Source organism: Diadema setosum, chromosome 19 (assembly GCF_964275005.1).
Source record: "Diadema setosum chromosome 19, eeDiaSeto1, whole genome shotgun sequence".
Taxonomy (NCBI): domain Eukaryota; kingdom Metazoa; phylum Echinodermata; class Echinoidea; order Diadematoida; family Diadematidae; genus Diadema; species Diadema setosum.
The window spans coordinates 34,326,373-34,338,806 of record NC_092703.1 but is presented as its reverse complement, the minus strand read 5'-3'; the positions used below and the strand labels follow the sequence as shown (position 1 = coordinate 34,338,806).

Here is a 12,434-nt window from a genome sequence, read left to right as displayed (position 1 = left end):
CCCATGGACTTTGTGTCCCCCTTTTTTTATGTGCTTTAATGATTATTATTCTAATTTGTTTTGTCAATATCATCGTTATTACTGTATTAATATTACCATACTTTGATATGGTTAATTGCATTTGTTGATTGACTCTCACTTTCATTTTGTTGCATCCTCTTGGTACTTGTACAGATCCTTTCTAGGGCTTGCTGTTTGCTCATCCCCCCCCCCCCTTTGCTGTTGCTATTTCACGCTTTACCTTTCTTTATCTCTCTGTTGTTCCTTATCTTGTTTGATGTTGCCTCCATATTCATCCTTTTCCTTCAATGGTTGCCCCCTGGCCCTCACGGCGACCATTACTAACCTTCCCCTGCCTTTTGTCTGTCCATCCTCCTGCTCTAATCCCCCTCCCTTTACCTGTTGGGCTCCTTGCCCATGACTTCCTACCCTCTCCTTTTGTTTTCTTTGTTCCGTGTCCCTTTGCCCTGACTGTTCTTTAATTGTTGTGTGAAGTCGCTTTACATGTGTGTGGTTGCTTTTTCTGCCTATTTGCCATTTTGCTTCTGACGAAGGTTCTGCTATAATCGAAAGCTTAGGTCCCTTTTGACTCTATCCTAAAAACATTCATGTACACTCCCAAAACTTGCTGGGCTAGTAATGAAAACTTCCATTATCTAGCAGGGGAGGGGGAATGCTTTCATTTTCTCAAGAGAGCTTTTGTGTGAGAGAATGAAAAACTTGATTGAGTGTTGCCAAGTTGTTTTCAAACTTCTTCATTTTATTTGATCTTAAGCATAATCACTTTCGTAAGTACATGTACAGTATTACGATTTCTTCTCCCTTGACTGTAATCGGAAAGTTTGCCATAACGACGATCGCTAATGTGTTTGGATGTGCCGATATGCGAAACACGTGGTTCAAAGGAATGCACCATGTGCTACTAACTTACTGCCTTAGAGGTTACTGCTAGTTGAATGGATCGAATGCGCCATAGGCTTAGTTACGGTAAACAGTTTACGTTCGATGCGAATAATTATTACGTCTTTCAGGATCGAGGAATAATACACACAAAACATGCAAACAAACAAATCCACGAACGAGTGTTGATAACCAAAATTCATATGAAAAGTAATAGGCAGTTTTGGTGAGCGTGAAATTTTACTGTCATGATTTTGCTGTTTAATCGGGTGGTGGCTGCATCTCACATAGGACATCTCAGTGAATTTGTCTAGGCATATGAGACCTTTCATAATCTGTGATTGCATTTTTGAGTGATTAATCAATTCCTTTTTACAGCTCGGGAACATATAAATACATTGTACTTAGATCAAGTACGCAATAATCGACTGTTCGATGTATGCGCCTAAAGAAAGGCGAAAGAATCAGAACATCTTTGCAATGATTGCTTTAACTCAACCCTATGGCGCGCCAGAGGGGAATCAAATATTTATGTTCGACACCAACTAAAAAACCATTTCATCAATTTAAATTTCATTCCACAAAAATATGTTCGATAAAATATATATTTCATAAAATATATATTCAAACAAAATATATATTTGACAAGAAAATATGAAGGTTTGACCGAAATATATTCGACAAAATATATATTTGACAAAAATATATATGTTTCACCAAAAATATATTTCACAAAAATATATTTGATCAAAAATATATTTGACACAAACTATGTTTGACCCAAAATATATTTGACAAAAAATATATTTGACCAAAAATCATATTTGACCAAAATATATTCGACAAAAAAATATATATATTTCACCAAAAATATATTAGACCCAAGATATATTTGACATGGCGTTCTATACTTACGACAAGAAATCATTCGATGAACAAAAAACCATTCGATGAACAAAAAATCATTCCATGAAAATAAAAAGTCATTCGATGACAATACAGCGCAGCGCAAGCTTACGCTGCACGTGTCGTTGCGTGTACACTGTGGTATACACCATCAATTTGCAAATTGCTTGCGCATGCACATCCGCGCGCGCTTGCTAGCCCGTATACCGTGCGGTGAGAGCTAGACGCTCGCGTGGTACGCGAGCTATTATACAAAGCATATTTAGCGATTTCGATGTCTGTCTCTTCTGAAAGTGGGAGTAGGAACGATCTCGATGGCGTTATGCAAGAGATTCAGCTCCGCCATTGCCAGTGAGATGACGAGCGCGAGATCGATCGGGATCAGGTCGCCCGGTCGTGGACATACTTGGAGACTAAGTTAGCACGAGCAGAGCAACATCAGCGGTAACCGCAGCAGCGACCCCAACACGTTACTGGTACAGCGCCCGGCCGCCCCGGGCGGGGGTTACATCAGCGGCAGCGTTTACGAATAGCCCGACCAGACGGAGGTACGCTGTGCGAATATCCTACGTACAGCGACTGGGCTGTGTATAGTTACGGCAGCGCCTGCCGTGACGATCCGGTCTCCAACCCAAACATCAAGCAGGCCAAGGGCAAGACCACAGCCTGAGGCTGTTAATAGGCTCAGGCTCAACCACCGGCACCGCACAGGCACTACGGATACGGGCTCAGCCTCAGCAACCCCAGGTTGGTAAACTGTCGTAGACCGATGAGATCTGTATCTGTATGGTTTAGTCAGCAAAATGTCCAGGAAGACATATCCACGCTAACTTGTAGAGGAGCACTACGTGTGGACAGAGCGCGACCATTGAAATTTGTCTGAGATCTGTCTCTTCTCGTTGCCGTCGGTCATGGGCTTCTTAGAGACAGATTCCGGCGGTAGTAAAATGGTAATGCAGTATTGGCAGTAGGCCTAAGCCAATATCGTATCTAAGAGGCAAGAAGATATACCTCAAATTTCACTCTACCAAATTCCACCAAAATTTCAGGGATTCCTTAGTATCTCATTTCCAGTCACTCACATAAATTTGAATTAAATGAGACATGGGGAAGCATTGAATTCAACGTTGACTTAGTTGTGGTTGTTTCTGCTCGCGCTCACAGCTTACGCTGTCTAATGTTAACGTTTACACATTACGGTGGCTTTTAAATAAGGGGGACCATCATAGACATCATAAAAAACAAGGTTATATGCCTTCTAACCTGGAGTAATGTGTAACTCATCATGAAATATAGATTGCTAGTTGTTCTCCCCCCCCCCCCCCCATGAGACTAACAATTAGAGTTACTGTCACACAGGTCAGTATTACGACAGCGCGTTGCTGACTGCAGTTATTCACGCGATCACGATTACTCTCCACAGGCATTCATTGTCGGCAGGTAGTTCGCCGTACAGGAGGAAAAGAATATGAAGTTTCTGTGACAACCTGAGGACATACGTTGATGCAGCAGAAAGAGATGATGGATGTGTGAGGTAAGACATCGTGTCCTCATTGCTAGATTCCCACTGGTGTGATATTTTGAATGGAAAGTGCTTCAGTAATATACTAATCACAGAGTGAGGAAAATTGACTTTATTTCTTTTTTTTTTCTTCTATGAATGTGATGTTTCTTATGGAAAGTTATGAGATTGAATAAGCTGAATGAACAATTCTCAGAGGATATAGATATAAACAGCCATCCCTATCTTTCAACAGAGCAGAATTCTGGATGCCTAATCCAGTCAAGTACTAACTTAGTCAAGTACTTGTACTGTTTGAAAATTGTTGTTCAAATTTTACCTCTTTATTGTTATTTATTTGTGTGTGTGTGCGTGTGTGTGTGTGTGTGTGTGTTGAAACTAAAGTTTCAAAGATGAAGTTTAGGAAGTCAAGACTTTATGCCCCATTGTGAATGTTTTTTACTTTTGTGATAAACTTGGAATATAGTGATTTGGTGTGTTTTTTCAAAGCTAGTAATATTAGGAATAATAAAGTAGTGATGGTAGTGATCATAATAAAATTTTCATGATGAATTATCACTGTTGTTATTACTTGAATAATGAAAATGATGTTTCTAGTCATGATTATCATCATCATCATCATCATCATCATTTATCATTGCTTCCCCCTTGCAGAATTACAATATATATGCCTCTAAATATATTGTAGGCAAACTGTAATAGCAGTACCTAGAGAAACCTGAAACAAGTACTGGTACATCAATATGGTACTAATTGGAAACATTTCAGTTCATCTTTTCAACATCAAGTTTATTATATGTTGATAAAATTATGTTCCAAAAGGTATACAGTATTTACCCAGTAATGTCATGCATTGTATTTCTGTTGTTTCCACTAATACACAATGGCAGCTACAGTGTGAGAATGTTTGAGGCCATGAGGGGACCTGTAACTATGCCGTCTACGAGATCTGGGAAACAGAAGAGGACTGGAAGACGTGGAGTCACTTTGTGTTGATCTCTATTGATCCAGTGATGGTTTTGCCAAGGTTTGACACTGTAGCTCCTTATTATAAAGCATAGATTATTAAGTTCAGAAGAAAATCAAGCAAACAATTCCATACTTCTTCAAATTCATGAAATTCTTCCGTCGAGATGTTTTCATTGCGACTGATTGACAAATTGCCCCACATCGACGTAAATAAGCACTGAATTGATCAGTGTTTTAGTAGTAGCCATGATATTTACGTCGATGTGGGGCAATTTGTCAATCAGTTGCAATGAAAACATCTCGACGGAAGAATTTCATGAATTTGAATAACAAAGCAGTACCCGCTGCATGCTATAAGGATTAGAACCAACACTTGCTGTCGGGCGAAAGCTCGGTGGTCTAGTGGAGATGACGCCTGTCCGGTGATCAGGAGGTCGTAGGTTCGAATCCTGCTCGAGTATGTACGCCCATGATTTTTTATCATGGCTACTACTAAAACACTGATCAATTCAGTGCTTATTTACGTCGATGTGGGGCAATTTGTCAATCAGTCGCAATTCCATACATCATTTGTCAGAATAAATTGTGCAGTATTAAAAGAAAAAAAAAGTGTCTTGTTCAGAATGTGTTCACTGTTATTGTAGTTTGTGTTTATTTGTTTGTTTGGTGGGTCATAGGATTTCTGTACCAGATGTAATTGCTTATGATTTGTGGTATTTTGTAGTACATGTATCATGTTCTTTGTTGATAAGCTTGTCTTGTATTCTTTCAGGAACTTTGCTGGTGCCAAGTCAAAGTCTTTCCGTCGAGAGAATGTGGATCTTTTGGACAAACCAGAGCAGCTGTCTTCAATGGCTATACCAGGTGAGAGTCATGTTACCCCAGTGATAGCTGGAGTCCAATTCCAGAGTGGTTAACCCTGACTTTAACTAGTGGGGAAATTCTGTTTAATCAACATATTGCTTACAGGAGCCATGCTTGTGCTGCGATAACTATTTTATCAGAGGATCCTGATCATTGTATATCAAAATTTTACGACCCTCATAAAGGTAGTTACATCAATCAGCTAATCTTTGAGGAGTTGTAGATTCAGAAAGAAATGAAGACAGGATACTGTAAAGATTTTTGTTTCAAAAAGTAGATTCTAGAGTATCTATCTTGTGTTGCAATAATCAAAAGTGCACACCCAATTCTTAACAATCTCTATTCTCTACTTACACAAAATGTTGTTCTTACACCCCAATGGAAGTAGTTTTGTGCATACTGTAAAGCAAGAAATATTTGCAGTGTGAAATTTTCTTGAATCACAGCTGACAGCCTTTTTTTTTTCTTTTTTTTTATGCCTCCGCCACGAAGTGGTGCCGGAGGCATTATGTTTTCGGGTTGTCCGTCCGTCCGTCCTTCCGTCCGTAATGAATTTTGTGGACAGCGTAACTAAAAAACGTTTTGAGGTATCCTAATGAAACTTGGCATGTATGTGTATTAGGGGGTGAAGTTGTGCCTATCAACTTTTGGGTGCACATGCTCAAGATCAAAGGTCAAAAGGTCAAGGTCAAATACGTAAAATTTCACTATTTCCAACATATCTATGCAATGCCTGAAGATATTTTCTTAAAACTTGGTGTATACATGTATTACCCAATTAAGATTCTCTGGTGGAAGTTTGGGGTCATGAGGTCAAAGGTCAAAAGGTCAAGTAACAATATTTTTTTGTCCGTAATTTGGAAATTGTTCATGGTATCTTCATGGAACATAGCATATATACATGTACTGACTGACAATGATTATCTAGAGAATTTAGGGTTCATGGGGTCAAAGGTCAGGGGCCAAAGAAAAGGGCAACACTTCAACATTTTACTATTTCCCTCATATTTATGCAATGCCAGCGGGATTATTATTTTTTTTTTTACACTTGGTGTATGCATGTATAACCTGATAGAGATTCTCTGGAAACTTTTTCTTTTCTTTTTTTTTTTTTGCCTTAAAGGTCAAAAGGTCAAAGATCAAGGGAAAGTGCTGAACTAACTTTTTCCTCCATATCTCAGAAGTGGCTCAAGGTATCATGAAACTTTCTACATATTTATGCATGTTCTGCCTGACAGTGATTATCCTATGAATTTTACCGTCAAAGGCCAGATGAAAATGGTAACAATGTACTTTTCAATACAGAAATTGCACTTTTTCTCCATACCTTGAAAAGTACTCAATGCATAAACTTATGAATGGGCAAAGTCAAGTTAAAGTCCTTAAATCCCCAAATGCATGCTCTCCTATTCATCCAATCAAACTTAGGTCAAGGAAGGTGAATATTCAACACATTTGTGACAAACTTGTTATTTTAATATTTTGCCAATTGTGTGAAAATGTAATCACACATTGTCCACATGTACAGTAGACCTATTAGGAGAATCATGCATTATGGCGGAGGCATACCAGTCGCCTTAGCGACATTTCTAGTTCAGCATGCCACTTGAATTCAATGCATACAGTGCATACAGTGTAAACAAGAACTTTTGTATGTACATGTATTTTGATTTTGTGACTCTTTGATCTCACAAAATTTGCAAAATTGGAATACAGTGTACACACGAAAATGTTTGGCTTAAAATGGTTCACTATTTTTGCTTCAATTGAGTTCTGCATGCCAAAAACGAAAGATTGTATACTTCATTCCGTTCAAAATAATTGTATGGTGGAATAATTATTCAAATATAGGCATTAAAGACTCTAATCAGTGTTTTCACGGAAGAATTAAAATGGGTTGATGCTTATTCTCCAACAAACGTTATTCATTCATCCATTTCATTCATTCATCTCATTTATTTTCACTTTCATTATTGGTTGACAAAATCTGTATTAAAAACACAAACAAACAAGCAAAAATGCACTGTGTCAAATATGATAATGGAGAAATCATGAGAAGCACAACGTAGTCTTATTGAAAATGACCCCTTAATAACAAATGATGTAAATATGTGTAATCATTTATAATCATTTGTAATTTGATTGAAACGAATATGAATACAAATTGTGATAAGATTATGTATTGATTTCTACTTTGCAAGAAATCAGTTGAAATTTGAATTATTGATGAAAACTTATCCCGTAATGACCAATTTGCATGGACACATTAATGGGTTAAATGCAAAAGTATGAAGTGAAGGATCTATGAAGATAGATTGCAACATATGAGTTTGTTTGTTTGTTTGTTTCTCTGTGTTGGTAGGAGCATAGCTGCCTTGGACCCTGATAGCCCTATCCATCATCATGAGGTTTCCCAACCCACTCAATGCCATGCAGAGCCTTTGGATCAACGTCATCATGGAAGGACCACCTGCTCAAGGGTGAGCCACAATGTGCACACATCAGCAGGTCTGAGAGTATTCTGAAGGGGGAGGGCAATTATGCCGGCAGTGCAGTCATTATTCTGATTCAGTCTAATCAGGCCTCTCTGCATGAAGATTCACAATCAATCAATCAGTCAATCAATCAATCAATTAATCAATCAATCAATCAAATTTCTTCAAGCAAATATCTTTGAACCTCATTAAAGCTTTGGTTTCAAAATATTTCATTTTACCTTTTCATCGGCTAAAGCAGCATCTTAGTGAGTACCATTATAATTCTTCAGTCATGGGGGAAATAATTTTGTAAAAGTAAAAATCAATACCTCTCAAATCAGCAGTGTTTCGAAGTCTCATTTGTATGCCACTCTCCTTCTCTTTGTGACCCTTCTTATTGGAAAGTCTGGAGGCCAACTATTTCTACTCTACACATTAATGTTGTTTCCAGAAATCCTTTCTGTCTATATGGCTACAGATTTTATTGTTAATTTGGAAGAAAGGACAAATATATGTTCATTCTTTAAAAAAAAGAAAGAAAGAGTGTGTATACATGTATTATCAAAGATGGATAATGAACAAATACTGACATGAAAAAAAAAATTGTGCATTCTGTAGTTCACATTACTGTATGATAATGTTTCATTCTCTCCCCACTCCTCTGTCCAGTCTCGGAGTGGAGCCATTGGACAAGGATGTAATAAGGAAGCCTCCTCGTTAGGTTCGTGACCCCATGATCACCAGACCTCTTCTTATTTATGTAGTCATGTCTGCCCTCATCATCGTCGTGGGGATCCTCTGGGTCTTCTGGAGAGAGGTTAGTGTTCCCTTTATTGTCCATGACTGTACACACATTTCTATTAATATTGGTCAAGTTCTTCCTTTACATAATTGTAATATTATGCCCTTGCTACATTGTGCCGAGTGATAACATTAGTGCATTTAGCAAGCTATCTTCTGTCAGATGCTTTGTCATGCGGATTGTAATATTAGATAATGATGCATGTATTGATTTGATTAGATTTATCCATTGTCTTTATAGATACTTGGCTGTGTATATTAGTACATGCAGTAGCAGCATTCATCTTCACATACAGTATGCAATGAATTGTTTTGCTCCATGAAGCCTTTTCAGAGTATAAGGACAAGCATGATACTATCTTGAGCTGGGATTTATCAACTTGTGCCTGTCAAGCAGTCCAGATGGCACTGTAATAATGACTGCTCCTCTCGATTAGATGCAATCCTGCCTCAGCCTTCTCTGTGTCAGACAAAGTCATAAAAAGATGTGTAGCATACATGTATGAATACAAGACCATACATACTGTCTGATGCACCACTGGTGATGAAATTACTCAATTGTGTACAGACTTTGTCTGTACGTTTCAACATAAAGTAATGAGTGATAATTTTGATAAGTAATGTTGTCAAACATGCAGATCATGCCTTGGTTAGCTGTCCTTCAAGATGTAACTGATGTTGGTTATCTACTTCCCACCACTACAGGAAATATTCCAGATGGAAGCACTGTCAGTATAAGGTGAGTGTGGCATGAACTTCCCTCCCCTTCTCCCATCCCACTGGTGTATTCGCACACTTTTGCCATGTTATTGTTGAAACCAAGGGCCGTCATTTAAATATCACAGGCTAATTGTTAATTGTACACATTGTAAAATTATTGCCCATTGTACGCTAATGTGTACAAATGTGTCCTTTAAAAGCAAAAAAATTGAATGAGTTAACTATGTGTAAAACATCTGTCATTATGATTGTACTTCTTCACAACTAAACCTCAGCACTTCTGTAGGATTTCTTGTATTCTGCTCTGCTTCATGTTTTGAGAAAATTAGAGGTTTCTTATACTTTTTTTCACTTTATAAGATATTTGTAGGAAAATAATGCTATATATTTGGTTTCATAGGCTGCTGACTGGATGGTATAATTGACTAATTTAATGTCTAATGCACTACGTACAATGACTTCCATGTCTGTTTAATTAGAGGGGCAATCAGGCACAGTTTTACTCTTTTCCATAGAACTCCTTTTAATGACTTACTCTCGATTGACTGATTTTTGTTGCTCATTTCAGATATCTGTTTCTTGGTGATGCTGACTTCCTCTGTCTTACTTGTGCCGGAGATTAAAAGTAGGGTCATCGGCGGTTGAGTCGGCGTCACATCATCAAGCAACTGTGTGATTTTGAACTTGTTTGACCTGACGATGGTCTCATTGATACTTGGCAGGAATTTTATGTGGTTTTGCAGTATTTCTGACGCATTCAATCTGTCAAAATCATCATACATGTACTGGTGCACGGACATTTGTTTGGTTGGGTATACTCAGTGAAAGTCATTAATAAGTGAAGACTGTGTACAATTGTACCTGCTACCTGTATTTTAGGTGTAAAACTCATATTTAACGAAACCCCATTCGATAGAGAGTGTCTGTTGCATCCAAAAATTTGTTATATAACCAGTTTAAAAGCCGTCACGACATACCGGTCAGAAATTCCTGGGCTAAATCACCCAGCGCCACTGACAAATCGATTCTCTGAATAATACTAAATAAAATCTTCGAACCGGACTTATCAGTCGCCAACACGCTGTACTGCACGGCCATTTTCCCACACCAGGTGTTGTTGTTGTTGTTGTTGTTGTTTTTGATAATTCGCAAACCCGTATCACGCCCTCTCTCAGTAAAAACGATGTATTTCCTTTTTTTTGTGTGTGAAAAGTTCAGGGTCGGGGGGTTTTCTAGGGTCGGGCGGGTTACACCAATACAATGATTTTTTTTTTTTGCCTTATGGAAGTGTTCCTGTTTGCACAAGGTTTTATATTTAAGTGTTTCTCATGGTTCTTATAATGGGCATTTACTTTAAACAATTATGACTGATAATGGTTTTTATTGATGATGAAGGTTGCCAGTATTGAGTAATGCATTTATATTTAGTTCATTTCTTGAATCTGTAGCATTTGATTTCATGTATTTGAAATTTTGCAATTGGTACATGAATGCCAACTCTTTCATCTGCACTATTGCAGTCTTTCAGCAGTTACAGATTTGTATGATGATAAGATGACAAGAACATTTTAATGTGTAATGCTGTTTAAAGGGACAAAACAAATCATGCCCCTATGAAATTGAATTCAGGTTAGTTCTCTCCCTCCCCTTTCCCAGGTAAACATACAGATTTCATAGTTGTGATGACATTCTCTGTCAGAATCGTCTTTGATATATTTGCAAGTTATATAGCACTGGTTACTCAGAGGAATACCAATACCAATGTCAACCCATCACTCTCAGTCAAGCCATTTTTTTTTTTTTTTTTGGTTGATAGCTGATGATGTTAGGGGAAGGCGAAAGATTGATTATATGGCTCATTGCCAATCATTCCAATGTCTAATCCACTCAATGTATTTATGTCACATCCTCAGTCATCATGACATCATAATAATGTTTGTATTATTTTTATGACAATATTACATCCCTATCACATCGCCAGCTCATTATCAACATGACATCCTCACAGCATCATCATCATTAGATTATCATGACAGAATCCTGATAGCTGAATTACATTCATGAATGTGAACAGGAACCACAAGGAGAACAGTGCAAAGATCACTAAAGTGGCTACCCTCTATGAATAAGACTAAATCATCATCATCATCGTCATTGTCATCAAGACATAATTCTTATACCTTTATAACATCATAGCATCATTCTCACATTATTGTGATATCATCACCAAACACTGTGACATCATCATGACACTAATGTGACATCACATCATTTTCCTATCATTCTTCATATTGTCCCTAAACCGTGACATCATCCTGCCATTAACCTTCCATCGCTTTCCTTTTACCCACTCCAATGAATAGCACTTTTAATGGGATAGAGATTTTATAGTCTCTATGCAAGGGGTAAACCCATTTTATCCTCTTTATTATGAGCAGGTCTAGCTCTGTGAGAATATTGGATATCACCTTGCTCAGTACAAAAATACTGTCTGTGGTGTTTCCTCAGTATTCATGACTCTTTAAATTGCCAGAGGTTACAATGTAAATATCTCGAAATACTGCACCATTTAACTTTGAATGAAATTTTATGATAGATTAATTTGATCACTGTGGTCTAATTGAAATGTACTTACATTGTCAGATTACATGATATGAGCTGAAGGACCCGTGAATGTAAACTATAAACTGCCATATGTAGATTGTTGAAAACAGTAAGATTTACAGTGGAAAGGCAGGATTTACATCCTGGTGTTGGGAAGAAAAATCCACATTCAGTTTTTCACATTGGCTGTGATAATGCTGGAAGAGCATAAACAGAATTGATAGTGTTTAGCTCTCAGTCTTCTAAAGTTCTAGTGGGTTTTCCTTAGTTCAAAAATGTGATTTAGTCCACATTGTGAACAAAGTTCCTTCATAGGTGTGTGAGTTTTTATTGTGTGTCTGTCTGTTTGTCAGTGTTGTTGAGTGTATATGAATCTTTCTTTTGGATTCAGAAATTATTTGTAAATGTACAAATTATCGTCTTATCAAGGAGGTACTAGTACCTCCTTGGTCTTATAAAGTTTTTATTTTTCAATTACTTAGCAATGTACAATCCATACATTAGTGCCTCTCTTGATCATGTTTTCCAGCGTATCTGAGATTCTAATATTAAAGACTTCCTACAGCAAGTGTAATTGTGTGGTATCTCTAGACTGATGAATATCTGCATAGTTCTATTTGTCTCAGAGTTAATTTTAAAGGGATGTTGACTTCAATCCTGTTTATTTAAGT

At 37.6% G+C, this 12,434-nt stretch overlaps 1 long non-coding RNA gene across 4 annotated transcripts; it reads left to right on the top strand.

Moving 5' to 3' along the window:
* Positions 1-3,245: 3,245 nt before the first annotated feature.
* LOC140243146 (uncharacterized) lies at positions 3,246-8,438 on the top strand. 4 transcript variants are annotated; one of them, XR_011902172.1, is made up of 6 exons: positions 3,246-3,340; positions 4,219-4,304; positions 5,070-5,161; positions 6,285-6,354; positions 7,524-7,641; positions 8,308-8,438. It is a non-coding gene; the product is annotated as an uncharacterized lncRNA (long non-coding RNA). The 4 variants fall into 4 exon arrangements; XR_011902171.1 differs by lacking the exon at positions 6,285-6,354; XR_011902173.1 differs by lacking the exon at positions 3,246-3,340 and having other exon boundaries at positions 4,252-4,355.
* The last annotated feature ends 3,996 nt before the right edge of the window (positions 8,439-12,434 follow it).